This window comes from Callospermophilus lateralis, unplaced genomic scaffold (genome assembly GCF_048772815.1).
Source record: "Callospermophilus lateralis isolate mCalLat2 unplaced genomic scaffold, mCalLat2.hap1 Scaffold_63, whole genome shotgun sequence".
NCBI lineage: Eukaryota > Metazoa > Chordata > Mammalia > Rodentia > Sciuridae > Callospermophilus > Callospermophilus lateralis.
Genome location: NW_027514713.1, coordinates 3,778,726 through 3,795,387, shown reverse-complemented (window position 1 = coordinate 3,795,387; position 16,662 = coordinate 3,778,726). Strand labels below are relative to the sequence as shown.

Below are 16,662 nucleotides of genomic sequence, written 5' to 3'. Positions count from 1 at the left end.
AACACCTGAACAGTGGAGAGATTCTTTATCTCCCCTTTCTTTCCTCCCCCTGCCAGGTGAAACTATAGAGCCCAATTGGTAATTTCTCTTATCTTAAAAATGTAGAAATATCTGTGAAGCCCAGCTCAAGGACAGAGGCTTTCTTTACACATTTTTACAAACTACTATATTGGATATGTTTGTGAAAAACTAGTAAGGGGGTGTCCAGCACTTGAAGTGCTGGTATCTTCTTGGTCAGTGGCCAAGTAAACAGGGTGACACAAAAATAGAAAGTTTATCTACATTGAACTCTTTTGCTGGCAGTCCTAAAAATAGCCATGGTAAAGATTTCTGGAGAAGACCAGTTAAGGATTTTCTTTGGAGAAAGGGGGTGCAACTTCATAATCAAGGTCATAAACTTTTGGTTGTGGGGATGCACCACCTTGTTGGCAATGTGGCTTCTTTGTTTGGCCTTTATATTAAACACAAATATGGAAATGCCCCTGGGGGCTTGTTAGGGGCTATTGCCACCTCTGAATAAAGAATGACCAATATTCCCAGTGCCTTGCATCTTCTTTCAACTGATGGATTCATAAATTTTTATTCTTGGGCCTGACTCCTGCCCTCAGTCTGACACTGCAGAAAGGCCCAGTGCTGACTATGCATGAGGCACCTTGGAACATTCAAAGATTAGACTTAGCTCTTGTACTCAGTCCTTAAAAGGAAAGTCTGTAAAAAGGCATCCTTCTGTTAAATGATGCAGGTAACAGTGATATTGGAATTGGACAGCTTAAACCTAGTAGATACTAAGCCTTCTGCTTACCAACTGAACAACAAAGGATGGCAAGTGCAACCTGTGATGTAGGGAAGAAGGGTGTACCTGGGATTTGCTCATTCTTTACTCACATTCATTTCTCCTTAGTGTTCTTTGTGTGGCGCCACTTCACCTTTTTTGGGGTGTAGGCCCTCTTGTCAAGTCTGTCTTTGAGTTTCATAATTTCCTCTCTTTCTTTAGAGACAAGAGGTTGTTCTGGCCTTACCTGTAGCATCTGTGCTAATTGCAGGTACCCTCACCTGGATCAGCTCATGTCTCCTCTTGCCTACAGATTACATCAAGGTGGAAACATGGACCCATGAGATCCCAACCACAGCTCATTTCCTGTAGATTCCCCATCTCCTCTAGTGCTCAAGCTTCCAGAAATGCCAAGTAGGAGTTCCCCAAAACTGAAGAATGGAAGCAATGTAAGTATCCATTGATGAGGAATGGATAAACATGTTGTACATCCACACAATGGGACATAATTCATCCCACATTATGTTAAGTGTAGTCACACAATCACAAAAGGACACTTACTATGTAGTTCTGCTTAGATGATGTATATAGAGACATCAAACTCACAGAAACAGAAAGCAGGGGACTGGATGATGGGCAATGGTTTGTCAATATTTCATGAGTGCAGAGTTTCTGTTATGAAGATGAATTCTAGCAATAGATGGTGGTGATTGTGAATGAACTGAGCACTTCTGAATTCTATGTGCACTTAAAAATGGTAAATATGGGCTGGGATCATGGCTTAGTAATGCAGCCAATGTTTATAGCAGCTCAATTTACAATGGCTAAGCTGTGGAAGCATCGTATATGCCCTTCAATAGATGAATTGATAATGAAACTTTGGTATATATACACAATGGAATATTACTCAGCCTTAAAAGAGAATAAAATTATGGCATTTGTAGGTAAATGAATGGATCTGGAGAATATCATGCTAAGTGAAGTAAGCCAATTCAAACAACAACAACAACTACAAAGGCTGAGTGTTCTCTCTAATAACAGAATGCTGATTGATAATAGGGGAGTGGAAAAAATGGAGGAACTTTGATGGGGAAAAGGGAAGGAAGGGATGAAAGGAAGCATGTGGAGAGAAAAGATGGTGGAAAGAGATGGACATCATTAACCTAGGTACATATATGAATTCACATATAGTGCATTGTTACACCAGGTACAACCAGAGAAATGAAAATTTGTGCTGAAATTGTATAGAAGAAACCAATATGCTTTCTCCTCTCTAGTCCAGGACTACAGACTTCTTGCTATGTCTCTAGCCATAAATAACTGCTGCTTTAAAGGAGACCTGACTGCATCCATCACAACCCCTCTGTCAAGGTGTTCTAGAAGAAAACATGAAGGTGATTCCTATCACTACAGCCTCTCAGAACAAAGACGTCTCTTTACAGAATGCAGAGTGGCTTCACCCACTCCTACAGAACTAGCCTTTAAAGCCTCCTAGGTCTTCTGGGCCTTGGGCAATGGGCTGTGTGAGAGAAAGCTGATTCTGATACCAGTGGGGAAAGGAAGTGAGAAAAGTGAGTGTCTGGCACCTAGATAACCTTCATCCTCCATCAAAGACTAAGTACTATCTCAGGGAGAAAGATCCTGGGAACAAGGGAGAAATGCCTTTCTGGCAACAATTGCTAAAACTCAACCCCATAAGTAATAGCCCAAATGTGGTCTACTGGGTAGCCCTAAGGGGACTGCCTTATGTAGGTTCAAGGTCACGACAGCCTGCTAGGATGGCTGAACCTCCTGCCTGGAGAAACTCCTTCCCAATTTCAGGTACTGCAATCAAAGCCCTCAGTGAACTGGAGGCAATAGAGGTGGAAGGAATTGAAATCCTCCAAAACCCGGGCATTGAGGTGTTTGAGAAATCAACCAAGGAATGTGGAGTGAGGTGAGGGTCAGGATCAGGTCTCAAAGATTCAGATTTGGAGGCCATTCAACTTCTCTGCATCTTAGATACTGGAGATACTGACAGAAAGTTGATTAGAATAGCCAAAGAAGAAGGGAATCACCCAAGAATTCAAGTTTTCTCCCCCTTCAGACTTTTCTCCCCACTAGGAAATGGCCTACAAAGTGTTCAGCTGCCAGGCAGGAACTTAGGAACACTTGTGATTGCAGGCAGAGAGTTGCTCACGGCTAACTTCACTTGAAGTTGTTTCTTTGTTTCAGAAACTGCTCTTTAGAAAAGGCCTTAAACCAGTCAAAGATACACAGCTGCTCTTCTAAGTGTCCTAGGGTAAACTTTGCTCACTATAACTCACTATAATGCTAAATTCTCTGTCCTAAATGAAGTGCATCTGCCATTTATTTGGTTTGCTTTGGTTTGGTACTGGGAATAGAAGCCAGGGATTCTTTACCACTGAGCTACATTTTATGGTAGAGATATCTCAGAAGAAAAAGAACAAGATGCCATCTGTATCATTGTGAGCCCTCCAGAAATCAATCTTGAACATTCTTGCTATTTTGTAGTATAGAAATAGAATGTCCATCAGGAATGTGTATTACCTCATATGAAGAAAAAGACTAGTATGTAAAAGGAAACTAACTAGAATATATAAGAGATCACTTTCTACACTAAATGTTCAGCCTTCAGATAAGAATGCACTGAGGCTAGATGCACACAAATAAACACTGCTTCCTGATGAATACCCTGGTGTCTCCTGTCTGTGTGAGAATCCCATGCAACATTTAATTTTGTTTTTTCCTTCTCTTATCTTATCCTTCTATTTGCTGTATATATATAATGACCAGCTTGCTTAGAAGTGTTTATATCCTATGAGAAGTGAAAAAAACATCTGCAAAAAGATTTCAAAGAACTCTTAAATAAATAGTTGTCTACAAAAACTGACATGAAAACCAACTCAACTTCTTTTTAGAAACATTACATATCGTATACTATTTAAAAATAACTTATCAAAACTGATTTATGCCCATGTTCGCAACTCTTCTCAAATTACTTTTTAAATGTCTAACACAAGAGGTTTTCTATGGAAATAATTCAGATGACTTCTATAGAAAGTGTCAACCTGGCTGAAGATGTAGCTCAGTGGTAGAGAGCTTGCCCAGTATGTACAAGGCTCTGAAGTTTAACCCCCAACACTGAAAGAAAAGGAAAGGGAGAAAGAAGAAAGGAAGGAAGGAAAAAGAGAGGGGAGAGGAGGGGAGGGAAAGGAATGAGTCATTAAAACAAAAGGGGAAGTGGTACAAATATAAATATATGGTGTACTAGCTCTTTGAAAATTTACAGAGCTGTAGAATTTTAGTTACATCTAACTGGGTGATATTATGACTGTATAGAATGGCACATAATAAGTTCTGCCTTAGCCTGGCCTAAACCAAATCAATTGGTGGGTGACCTGGAGAGGACTTCTCTCTGGTTTGATTGAGACAGTCTTGAACCTTTCCTGGTTCAGAATTTATAGCATAGTGAAGGGACCAAGACTTCCCTGGCAGGCAGTGTAGTGTGCTAGGCCCCTGAGATACCACAACCAGGGCTGCCCATGCCCATTCCCACAGCTCCTCTCCACCACTCACTGGTTCAAAATGGTCTGCTCCATTGCCTGGTGCAGGTTTTTTTCTGACCAAAGGCCTGAGTGTTCACACCCTGTTTTTTCATTGCTGGGCATGGTATGGTTGTGGATGGAATAGCCAAAGTAGCCTTAGCATGATGGAGGGGCAAGAGCTGTATCTCAGACATACTTGGGGGTGGTCCTGGAAGAAGTAAGTAGGGTTGTGGTCTACCTTGCCTGAAGACGTGGAAACACACCCTAGTCCTTATGGCTGTCCATGGTAATTGGTGTTATGTACAGCTATTAGATTTTTGTTGTACTCTTATTTTTGTGGAGAAGTTATCAGTCTGTGAGAAGCAGGCATTACCTTAGAGGAGAGAAAAAAAACTTGCTCTAAAACTTTTTGGACTAATTCAAGAAAAATGTCAACTACTTGAAAATGTTAGTTTTATTCAAAAAGAGTATGAAGGCTTAGAGTCACCTTTAAAGGATGTCATTTTGGTGAAGGAGTAAGGAAAAGCAGAAAACTTGGAGGCAATATATGAAATACTGGAGAGGTTCATGTCTAAACTTGAGGATGAAATACTCTTTCTAGGAAAAAAGCTAAAAGAAGGGAAAACTAAATATTCTCAACAGGATGAATTGATGCTGGGTATATCAAAAAGGATTAAGTCTCTAGAAGATGAATCAAAATCCCTTAAATCACAAATACCTGAAGCTAAAACAACCTTGAGAATATTTCAAATGAATAAAGAAAGAATTACAGTAGCAATAAAAGAGGCTTTGAATGACTTCAGGAAAGTCATAAAAAGCTTTTACAAGAAGTTGAAGTATGGAAAGAAAAGGTAAATGGCCTTACTAAACAGAAAATTACATTTGAACACTCTAAAGTACATGCAGAACAAGTTCTAAGAGACAAAAAAAATCTCATTATGTCTCTGACTGAACACTTACTACCGATAAAAGATTGGGCTCCTGTGCTTGAAAAAGTCCTAAGAGATGATGGTTACTTGGAATTGGAATTGAAAAGTGAATCAGAAATTGGTGCTCACTTAGAATATCAGCCAAAAGGGTCTTGGAAGAAACTAGTTTATGATGCTAAGTTAAAGGCCTCTTTAAAAATCTTAGAAAGAGATAAAAATCAAATTTATACTTTATTATCTGAAGTAATTGAAACAAAGGAAGACCTGATAGAACATATTAAAATCTTAAGACAGAACAAGCATCTTTGCAAGCAGAAAATACACAGTTTGAAAGTGAGAATCAGAATCTTCAGCAGAAACTTAAATTCATGACGGAATTATATCAAGAAAATGTAATGAAACTCCAAAGAAAATTAATAGGAGAGGAAAATTACCAGGTAGAGAAATAAGAAAAACTTTGCAAAGAGGAAGAAAAGATCAGCCGTACAACTAAACTACTGGAGACCAATAGAAAGTGAGCCAAAGATCTTTTTTTCTAAAGAGAGAGAGAGAGGGGAGAGAGAGAGAGAGAGAGAGAGAGAGAGAGAGAGAGAGAGAGAGAGAATTTTTAATATTTATTTTTTAGTTATCGGCGGATACAACATCCTTGCTTGTATGTGGTGCTGAGGATCGAACCCGGGTCGCACGCACGCCAAGTGAGGGCACTACCGCTTAAGCCACATCCCCAGCCCCTGAGCCAAAGATCTTGAAGAAGAATTGGAGAGAACCATTTGTTTTTTATCAGGGGCACATAATTTACTAGGAGAAAAATGCTCATGGTAATGAGTTGGCAGTTTGGAATGCTGAAAGATACCTCAATAATTTAAGGAAAAAAATGCTCACACTAGACAAAAAAATTAACTGAAATAGAGTCACAATTTAAGCTTGTAGAAAAAGATCCTTCTGTGCTTGATGCTTCAAATACAGCCTTTGGCAAAGAGAATTCCCCAAATGGTCCCTCACCATTGGGTCAACCTTCATGTGGAATAAGACCTTCTCATTTGGAAAAAGGGTACATTTATACTCTCACCTTTGGTGCAAGTAGGAGGAGAAAGAGGTTTAAGGGGCCCAGAGAATCCTCTGGACCATCCAACTAGCAATGAAAGAAGAGAATCAAACTGTGATAGGTCAACTTATCTACAGAGAGCACCTTCTGACATAGGGCATCTGGAACATCCATGGGAACAGGCCCATAGGATAATGATCCCTTCACCAGGCCAACCATATTCTGACCCACATCTTCCTCTACAAAGGCAAGATGGATGTAATTCTAAATTTGGTAGATTGAATCAGCAGAACTCAGAAATTTAACTATGCTGTCTTTAGATAAAATGGATGGGCCTACATATTCAGAAATGGAATCTAGTAGAAATGATACCAAAATTGATCAAGGTGATTCCAATGTACCTGATTCATCTCTCCCTGCTGAAAATCAAACAACTGGCTCTGGCTTTTCTTATCCTTCAATCAGAGGTCCATTGTTTTCTATGGATCCACGGAGTCCGTTCATGAGAAGAGGACCTTTTCTTCCTCCACGTCCTCCAGGAAACACTTATGGAGCATCTCAAAAATATATACAATACATACTTATATGTACTCTACCTAAATAATTGGGCTGTTATTATAAAAATCAAAATTCCCACAACTAAGAAGAATCCTCTTCTTGATATTTGATCTGTCATAATTAAAGAAATAGTCTTTTTTATATGACTTATGTGGAAAAATATAGTGCAAGGGAATGAAACTGATGGGTATATGATTAAGTGTTTTATTTATAAACTTTTTTTAGTTGTTTATAGACCTGTACTTTATTCACTTATGTATATGTAGTACAGAGAATCAAACCCTGTGCCTCACACATGCTAGGCAGGAGTTCTGCCACTGAGCCACAACCTCAGCTCATGATTATGTTTTAATAACCACTAACAATAATATAAAAGAAAATGAGAATATCTCCATCATTAAACAAATACAAACCAAAAATATATAACCAATAACAATTAGATCTGAATTATTTTCTAATTTTCTATTCTTTTTTTAAAAAGAGAGAGAGAGAGAGAGAGAGAGAGAGAGAGAGAGAGAGAGTTTTTAATATTTATTTTTTAGTTTTCGGCAGACACAACATCTTTGTTTGTATGTGGTGCTGAGGATCGAAACTGAGCTGCATGCATGCCAGGCAAGCCTGCTACTGATTGAGCCACATCCCCAGCCCAAATATTCTATTCATTACAGGGATTCTTTGATTCTATAGTGGTTTTACCAAAGGCCTTAAATATTTCCTAGCACTTGGCCAGCATCTATTCTTCTACAATAGAGGAAATGGGTATGGTAGAATTTTGTTGAAATGAATTAAATTTATACACTCAGGGATATAAATATTCCTCAAATATGTTATGGATTTGAGAGTATTCATATTGGGTAAAATGATTGTATTTTTAAAAAATGAGGGCTGGGTTTGTAATTCAGTGATAGAGCACTCACTAGAACATATGAGGTCTTGGGTTCAAGCCTCAGCACCACATATAAAAAAAAAGGTATTGTGTCTATCTACAGCTAAAAAAAATCTTAAAACATGGTTAACATGGCAAATTTTATGTCATATATATATTAACCACAATCAAACATTTAAAATGGAAAATAAAAAACTCAGGGGTGCCAGTGAGGGAGCTGTGGGTCTAAAGGATAACAGGTGGGTTCTCAGTGAGGATGGCAGGTGGCCTAATTTCAATAGGTGTTTTAGATGGTTACACATCCCTGGATATGCAGCCTGGTGAGGTGTCCATTTGAGGATTCATTTGGGAAGGCTTGGTTGGTGATGGCATGCTGTTCATAAATCCTTGCCTGAATTTTTGGTTGAATGGGTCATTATTGCATTGGTATATTAATATTGGGTCAAAGGACAACATACAACTTTTTTTTTCAACATACAACTTTTTTTTCAACATATGACTTTATGAAGATAAAAATATGACAAACGTGGCCTCTTATTGTTAGAGTTTTAAAGTGACGAATTCCTGGAAATAAGAAATGACAATTTCCTTTGGAACATGTAAACCTCTGTTCAAAATATGAATATATTTTACATACCCATAGGAAAATTCTGTTATATAAATTACATGATGCACTTTTTCCTGAGTCCCCTTTCTTTCATGCCTCTAGGGAGAGCATCTTCTGAGGCTGCAGGGCCTGCTCCCTGAGAGTAGTGCACTCTGCCCTGAGGAACCTTGAAAGTGGCTCTCTGGTGAGGTGAAGAGGAAGGCAGGAATGGAGAAGTCTGGGCAGGGTAATGGCATAGCATGATAAGGAATATTCCAGGAGATGCTGCCTTCTGTCTGGAGGTCCTAGTAGATAAACAAGTGTTGAAAGGAATTGTGGCATCAAGGAACTTGGGACAGAATCCATGCAAAGCATGCTGTGAAACCTGGCTTCTCCTAGGAACATTTCAGTAAGCAAGTTTCTAACTGTGCCTGAAGAGGTGTGTGGCTGTCTGCATGGGAGACACAGTGCCAAGTGACCCTTCCTTCATCAAGGATAAAATCAGTTCCTTAAGCAACTTAGTGAGACCCTGTCTTTTGTGACTGGCTTCTTTGAGTTGGCATAATATTTTCAAGGTTCATTCATGTCATAGTATGTCATCAGTACTTCATTGCTTTCTATTGCAGAACAACATTCCATTATATGAATATGTCTTATTTATTAAACTATTTTGTTAGTTGACTTAGTCACTTGTACTTTTTGGCTATTTGAATAATGCTGCTGTGAACACTCATATAACTTTAGTTCTCTTGGATGTACATCTAGGAGTGGTATTGCTGGGTCATTTAGTAAGTCTATGTCTAACATGGAATGAGTTGCCAGACTGTGCTAGAAAGCAGGCACATCGTTTACATTTCTTCACCAGGTCACAGTATATCCTTGTCCCTGAGAACGTATGCTATTGTCCATGTCATTGATTGTAGCCATCTTTCTACTCATAAAGTGGTCTCTTGTTATGACTTTGATTTGCAATTCCTTAATGATAAATGATAAATGATGACTGCTTTTCAAACATAATGATCTTTACAGAAGTGCATATTCAAGATTTTGGATACTTTTTTATTGGATTTTCTTTGTTGTTTAGTTTTAACAGTTCTTTCTATATTTGGGATAACAATCACTTCTGAGTTAAAATCTGTGATTTGCAAATATTTTCTTCCATTCTGTGAGATGTCAATTCAATTTTTTAGTGCATTCTTTGTTGCTCAAAAGCTATAATTTTCAATAAATTTAATTTACTTATTACTTCTTTTGTTGCTTAACTGGTGCCTTAAATAAGTAACCACTTCTAAATGTAAGGCCAAACTAATGTATTCCTATTTTTTAGGAGTCTGTAATTTTAATTTTGTATTGAGTTCTGTGAAATATTTTGAAGGTGTGTGTGTGTGTGTGTGTGTGTGTGTGTGTGTGTGTGTATGAAGTAATGTAGGGAGTCTGACTCCATTCTTTTCTGTTCTCACATGCCCATTCATTCTTGGTCATGCCTCAGCACATGATAATATTGACCATACACATAAGGGTTTTCTGCAAAAATTCATACATTTTCATGGATAAGGATCCATGAAAGCCCCTCAGTGACAGGTTTGCTCTTTCCATCCTTCCTGGCTCACTGTACAGTGCCCACCTGAAGCTATAGGTTCAGCCTGTGCTTCCAGAGGCTGGGCTGTCTCTGGGCCTCATTCCCTGAGGACTCCACTTTCAGTGAGCCCTCATGCCCATTCCTCTGAGTCCACGTGAATAAATGGTGCTGGGAAAACTGGATGTGCATATGTAGAAGAATTAAACTAGACCCCTGTCTCTTACCCTGGACAAAATTCAAGTCTAAATAAACCAAAACTTGGGAATTAGAATAGAAACCTTGCAACTTCTAGAAGAAAACAGAGGGTTAACACTCCATCATGAAGATGCAAGCACCAACTTCCTCTATTTCCATTGGTTGCATTGGTACCACTCCTTTGGGAGATGAGAGGCACATTCCATTTTCACCCAATGGAGGAGGAAGTCCAGCTTTCTCATTGTAAGCTCATCACTGATAGACTTGGGTGTAATTCAAGCTGCGCACTGCATTTCCACTAGAAACACCCTCAACTGAGGGGCCGAAGTGCCTCATTTTAGCTTCACAAGTCCCCAGTGGTGCTGTGCTGTGGGATGGTATTGTCATTTCTGAGTGGGGATATATTGTTCCTGCCCCACTAGCTGTGTCTGGCAGCAACTCACTGGGAAGAGAAAAGTGCCTTGTTACCTCCAGACAGGGGGAAAGTCCAGACACCCAGGTGGTCTCTGTTGACACTGGGATTTCAGGGTCTTGTTACCACTAAATAGGATGAAAGCCCTAGTTTCCCTCCTGGTCTTCTCTGACTTAGCCATGGACAACACAATTGGGCTACTTCACCATGGAATCATGAGAGCAGAAGTCTAGGCTCCCTGCTCATATTTTTCTGGTAGGGCCACAGTTTACTGTATAGTGACCAGAGTTGAAAAGTTTTGTCTTGTTAATCCTCCTCTTCCTGTTATTTGGTGGGATGGAGTGGGCTATAGGGAGTTTTCTTTCTTTATATCTGTTAGTATTTCCATGCTGCTAGTTTCTCCAGCACGCCATTAAACATACAGAAGGCAAAGAGAAAACCCAGAAACTCACCTCATGCTATTCCTTGGTCTCCCAATCCTTAGCTTATCTCCATTATCTTCTGTTTTCTTCTCTTTGTGTTTTTCTACATTCACTTTTCTAACTTTCCAGGATGTTTAAGTAAGAGCAATAAGGAAGTACATCTATTCTATCACTCTCAAGTGGAAGTTGTCTATCTCCTTTTAATGTACTCACTCTTTATAGTAATAAGTGACTAAAATAATTTTAATTATAACTCAAACCTCTAATTCATAAATTAGAGAAAGGCAGAAGTTGTAAATAATAGACCTCAGCAAAAACAAAGGAAGGAAAGAAGGAAGGAAAAGAAGGAAGAAAGTGATTGCAAATGGAATTACAAAGGGGTCTTCCCATCTGGGGATGGAGATTTGAGAGTCTTCATTCAATGGAACAATTGAGCTACTGGTTAAAATGCTATCTTCTGCCTTTGAGAACATGGTACACAAGCCCTCGGTGGTTAAGCTTGAAGGGCATGATATTTAACCATCAGCATATTAGCATTCTCATTCCCTCTTGCAGCTTTAACAATGGGCCACACATTACAGACATGGGCATGGCTCAAGGTTCTTGTCTGGGCACAGGAGGTGTGTAAATGTCTATAAGTAACTCTGGAAGTCACATTGAGCTGCACCTGGAATGTGGGCCACCTGGAGTCTTCTGTCACCATGCCCCAAGCCACTGTAGTGGCTTAATTCACCCCGTTACATCAACTTCTAAAATCCATGGCTATCAAGGAAAGTAGACATCCTGAGCTGATGTAATAGAAGTACTTGGGATGAACAAAGTGATGTAGGGAGCTGGCCCCAACTCTCTGAGACTCTCCCTCACTTCTCACTTCATGCCTCTAGCCACATAAATGGGAAAATGCTTCTTCTCATTTTCCAGCCAGCATAGCTAGAACATGAGACAGTTTTCTGCAACAGATTAGAGCTCAAGTCCTCCTGTCTGTTATGTTTATTCCATGCTCAGTGCACTAGATTTGTTGGAGGTCTGGGTAGTTCGCAGAAATAATGAAATTACAGAGACCCCTGGTGACTCATCCCAGCTGTAACATTTAGCAATCCAAAGGATTTATATAGCAGGGCTCCACAATTTTGTAGGCTCTGAGGACTTGCCAGAATGGGTCACAGCAGCAACAGAAAGGATATATATTTGGCAATTGAAGGGTCTGGGTATTTTGGGTTTATAAGCTGCTCTTTTTCCTCCCAGAGTTGCTAAGCATAGTGCACTTCTCAGGACCAGGAACACGTTGCTTTACTAGGATATATAAACAAGGGGGTCCAGCAATCTAAGGGCACCTACTATTTACCATTGTATCCCAAAAAACAACAACAGTGTGCACCACAGCAGGAGAACCTAGATGCTCAAAGACACACCAATTAACAAAATGGATCCCATTCCTGAGGGACAGGAACCAACAGCTCAAAAGTCCACCACCAGCCATGTATCCTGGACCATGTGCTCCAAGCCAGATCAACAGCAGGAGATGGTGTACAATTTAGGTGGAAAGAGGAACACAGAGAAAGAGAGAAGGTCAAAGAGAGAGATGGAGAGCTAGGGAAAATGGGAACTGAACACATCACTACAATACTTTATGTGATTATTAATTGGTATAATGAGTTATTATGCAATCAGGACAGCTCTATGGCCATAATTTAATTACTTTCTCATGTATCCTGATGGATAGAACACAACTTTCTCTGTCTATTGCTAGTAAAATTAGTGCTATCTTTGATTAGTCTGAATCTTGGTTTCTCATTCTATGAAGAACGAGATATATAACATGTCCTCATGAATTGTGAGTAAATCCATTTTCATTGGGTTGTGGTTATCTTGGATCAGATTACAGAAGGTGTCCTTTAGAGAATTCCAGGGTGACTTGACCTGCCCCAGATCTCTGGGGTATGTTTGAGAGTTTTGCTCTGTGAAAGGAAGGGAGCACTGTTGACCATTCTGCTCTGAACCAGGAACCAAAACCCAATTTCAAAGTGCCAGATCCATGGACAGTGCTGTCAACCCTGCTCTGCTGCCCCATGTCCACCCTCTCAGGGTCCTGGTAACCCCCAGCACCTGCCGCCTCTACACTTCACCTGAGAGCTGCCCACTTACATTGCTCTGTCTGTCTGTCTGGCAGGGCATGTTGGGGACCAAATGCTAGGGGAGTGATGAAAGGAAGCCACAGTCCATGGCTTCCAGACTTGTGGACTGTGGTCTCAGCTTCCTCATGTCTGATTTACAGTGGGTCTAAGCCCCAGGTCTGAGGTGGCCAGTGGTTTGTCTGCCTCCCTTTCTCTTCTTGTTCCATGAGTCTGCTCTCTGATGGGTCTATCCTTCACCCAGATTAACATGTGCACCCCAGTCCATGCCCTGCTTCTAGGGAGCCCCACTAAGACAGCCACATTCTGAGAACACTGGAGTTCTAGATTCAGTGTGGCCAGGAGGTGATGATTGCTGAACATGACATGAAGGAAGACAAGAGAAAAGGGACACTGGAGGAAGAGAGTCAGAGAAATCACAAATTTGTGCTCTTTAAAAAAAATTTAAATTATTGGGTTCATAAATGTTTGCAGCTTTGTCAAATTCAGGACTTGGTGTTTATTTTTCCTCAGCCCAACTCTCCCATATTCTCAAAGAACTTAGACTAAGCTCAGTCTCCTACTTCCCAGCAGTCTACTTGATACATATTCTTGGGTGTTGACCATGTAGTGGGCTTTTTTCAAATGCTGGGTGTATGTTGGAGGTATGACAGTCTTTCCCTGTGGGTCTTGTGTCAGTGTGAGGAGTAGGACAATGACTTTTTAAAGCTATAAAAGAGAATCATTGGCTGGAATTCTGTAGGAATTCTGGAGCTTGGATCTAGGTCCTTAGATCAGGTCAGTAGGACATACCATCATCTCCCTGTGTTGGTGAGTCCATGAAACCTCCAAGACAAGCTTCCCTACAATATTACACATTTCAGAGTGAGACATCCTGGGCCACCCACCCACTGGTTCTGGCATCTTTGCTCATGCAGTGAATGACTTTGTGAAGATGATGTGTTTGTGTGTCCTCCCTTGTTTCCCCTCCTGACTTGTGTTCCCAGAGCCGTCATTTGTTCTCACTCCTGAGTTGTCAGTGATGCACTTTTCATTCATTTGTATGTCCTGACCATCACTTTTGGGAAACCCACTAGATCCCACATAGAAGAAACATCCTTGGGTAGTAAAGGGATGTTCTGCAACTATCACCACACATTTGACCATTCTGCTGGTGTGGATGTCACCCACACCAACATGGGGCTCAGGGTCTGCACCCATTGTTTTCTATACTTTCCATGTCCATCTTGTGAATAGATTGTCCCTATTAGACAAAGAGCAAGAGCTTATGGATCTTAATAAATTACCAGTGGTAACAAACCAGAAAGAGGTACCACTGAGAGGGGCATCAGCAGCCACCCAATACCCAAGCCTGTGCTTTTCTCTGCTTTCCTAGAACATGCTCTCTGCACACCCCTTTCATTCGTACTATTGTGTTTCTTATGAAAGCTCACATTGTAAAGTCAGTTTCAACTGAAAAATGAATTTAAAATGGAGCTATGAATCCCACAGTAACATGCATAATAGCTTAAATACTAAGAATTCAGAACTTCAAACTGCCCCTGAAATAGCCAAGTGAACAAGGAAGTAGATAAACAAACAACATAAAAGAGGATCCAGAGTCCTGGCTGTGGGTTCAGATGGATCTGGGATTGAACCCAGCTCTGCCCCTTGCTGGTTGTGTAACCAACAGCTTCTTATTTAACATCCCCAAGCCTCACTTTCCCCAGAGGATCAGGGGAGCATGGAGGCCTTGATTTTGTGGGGCCAAGGAGGACTATGATGTGATGTGAGTCACAGAGTGAGTGGTGGGTGACAAAGGATTAATAAGACAGAGCTACTCCCAGAATTATTGTGCCAGAATCAAGAAATCCAGAGAATTAAACTAAACTCCACCATGAGCCAAAGACCTCCCTTCAACAGATTCTGAAAGGTCTAAGAATACATGCAGAGCAACCAGTGGCCCCAGGGTTCCCAGAGATAAAGGACAAAGTGGAAGCACTCAGGGAAGGTGATAATGAAGCACCACAGGACCACAGGTGGTGTCAGAGAAGTCAGAGGGTCTTGGGCCCTCGTCCTCAGAGGCCAGTGGGCCAGCATTGAGCTACAGTCACCAGTGTGCACTGCCCAGATAGGGTTCCTGATGGTGGCACTGGATTTGGATTCACCTCCAGGGGTGAATCCAAACACAGAGCACATCCTGGACTCCCTTCCATGGTCACAGTGGCCCTGAAATGTGCTCCAGCAGGACTAAGTCTGGTTAGTCACTGTGAGCTTCTGAGTCTGGGGGTGACCATGATAGATTCTCCCTCCCATGCTTGTGAGGTTTCTAGAAATAAAGACTGTACCACACTTAACCCAGCTCTGGCCCAGGTGATCGCTCCATCAGGCTAGCCATCACAGCTAGATCTGCTATAAGTACTACAAAAAGCACATGCAGTGCTTTGCGAATTGGCAAAATAGGGCATTAATTAAATCAAAGCCACACATAAAAAGTAAATATTTTGCATGCATTAGATGATGTTTAAGAAGAATTTGGACTAATATGTTAAATATTTATGTTTATAGTTGGGTGAAAAAACAGAATACAAAATAGTACATAAAATATATTCAAGAGAAAATATAAGAATGTACAGAAAAAAAGAGAAAAAATACTAGTCTCACATATTCATAAGCTTCACTTTTATTTTGATATTTTCCTTTATTTTGCTGTTTGTTGTTTTCTGCACTTTGGGTAAAGTTCCTATGATTAGTATCATTTTATATTGATGAAGGTAATATATATTTTGAAAAGGAAAAAAATAGTGTAGTTTCTAGCCATATCTACATGATGAAGAGTACAGATACATGGGGGGGAGCATTGTGGCCTTTTAGAATTTTCCCAAGAGTGTGAGAAAGTCATTAGTGCAAAGGGGCCATATGCAGAACCCTAGCCTCAGGCTAAAGAATAAGCATTTCAGGTGCAAGCCCAATGTCACCCTAAGGTCACTCTGAAGAACCAAGGACAAGATATCTACATAAATGTACCTTGATAACACCATTATAAAAATAACAGGGCTTTAGGTAGAAGCCATTGCAAAAATCATTTGCAGGAAGCATTTTTAAACAGAAAAAGAAAATGAGTATTATGCATCTACTGAGAAATATATATAAAGAATTACCCCTCATCCTCTTTGGCACTGAAGAGGCCTGACTTATGTCTTGGCTTCAATCAGCAAGATTAATGGAGAAAGAGCAGAGGACAGAGCCCCAGCCCTCAGTTTAGAGAAGCAAACTAGGAGTGTCTCTTGACCCTTAGCAGAAACAGAGGCCACGAGTCCTCAGACCACAGTAGTAATTTCAAATTGAGTTACAAACAAGGAGAGCCCTGTAAACCTGTAGGAAACACCTTCCTTCAGGGAATGGAGAAGCAATGTTGATCGCACATACATGAAAACCCAGACCAGTTGGATTTGTGACTACTTAATGCTGGAGTTTACACTTCTGAGAAAAGAATGAGATCATGTTCACCAAGAGTAGATGTATTGGCAGTGCTATCTCAGATAAACAAAGGCCATCCCTGGGACATAGGAAAGACACATGGGTGGTGGAAACATTAAAATGGGGAATTATTTAATCC

At 40.4% G+C, this 16,662-nt stretch overlaps 1 pseudogene; it reads left to right on the top strand.

The window, feature by feature from the left end:
* The first annotated feature begins 2,550 nt into the window (after positions 1-2,550).
* LOC143389509 (melanoma inhibitory activity protein 2-like) lies at positions 2,551-6,898 on the top strand (annotated as a pseudogene).
* The last annotated feature ends 9,764 nt before the right edge of the window (positions 6,899-16,662 follow it).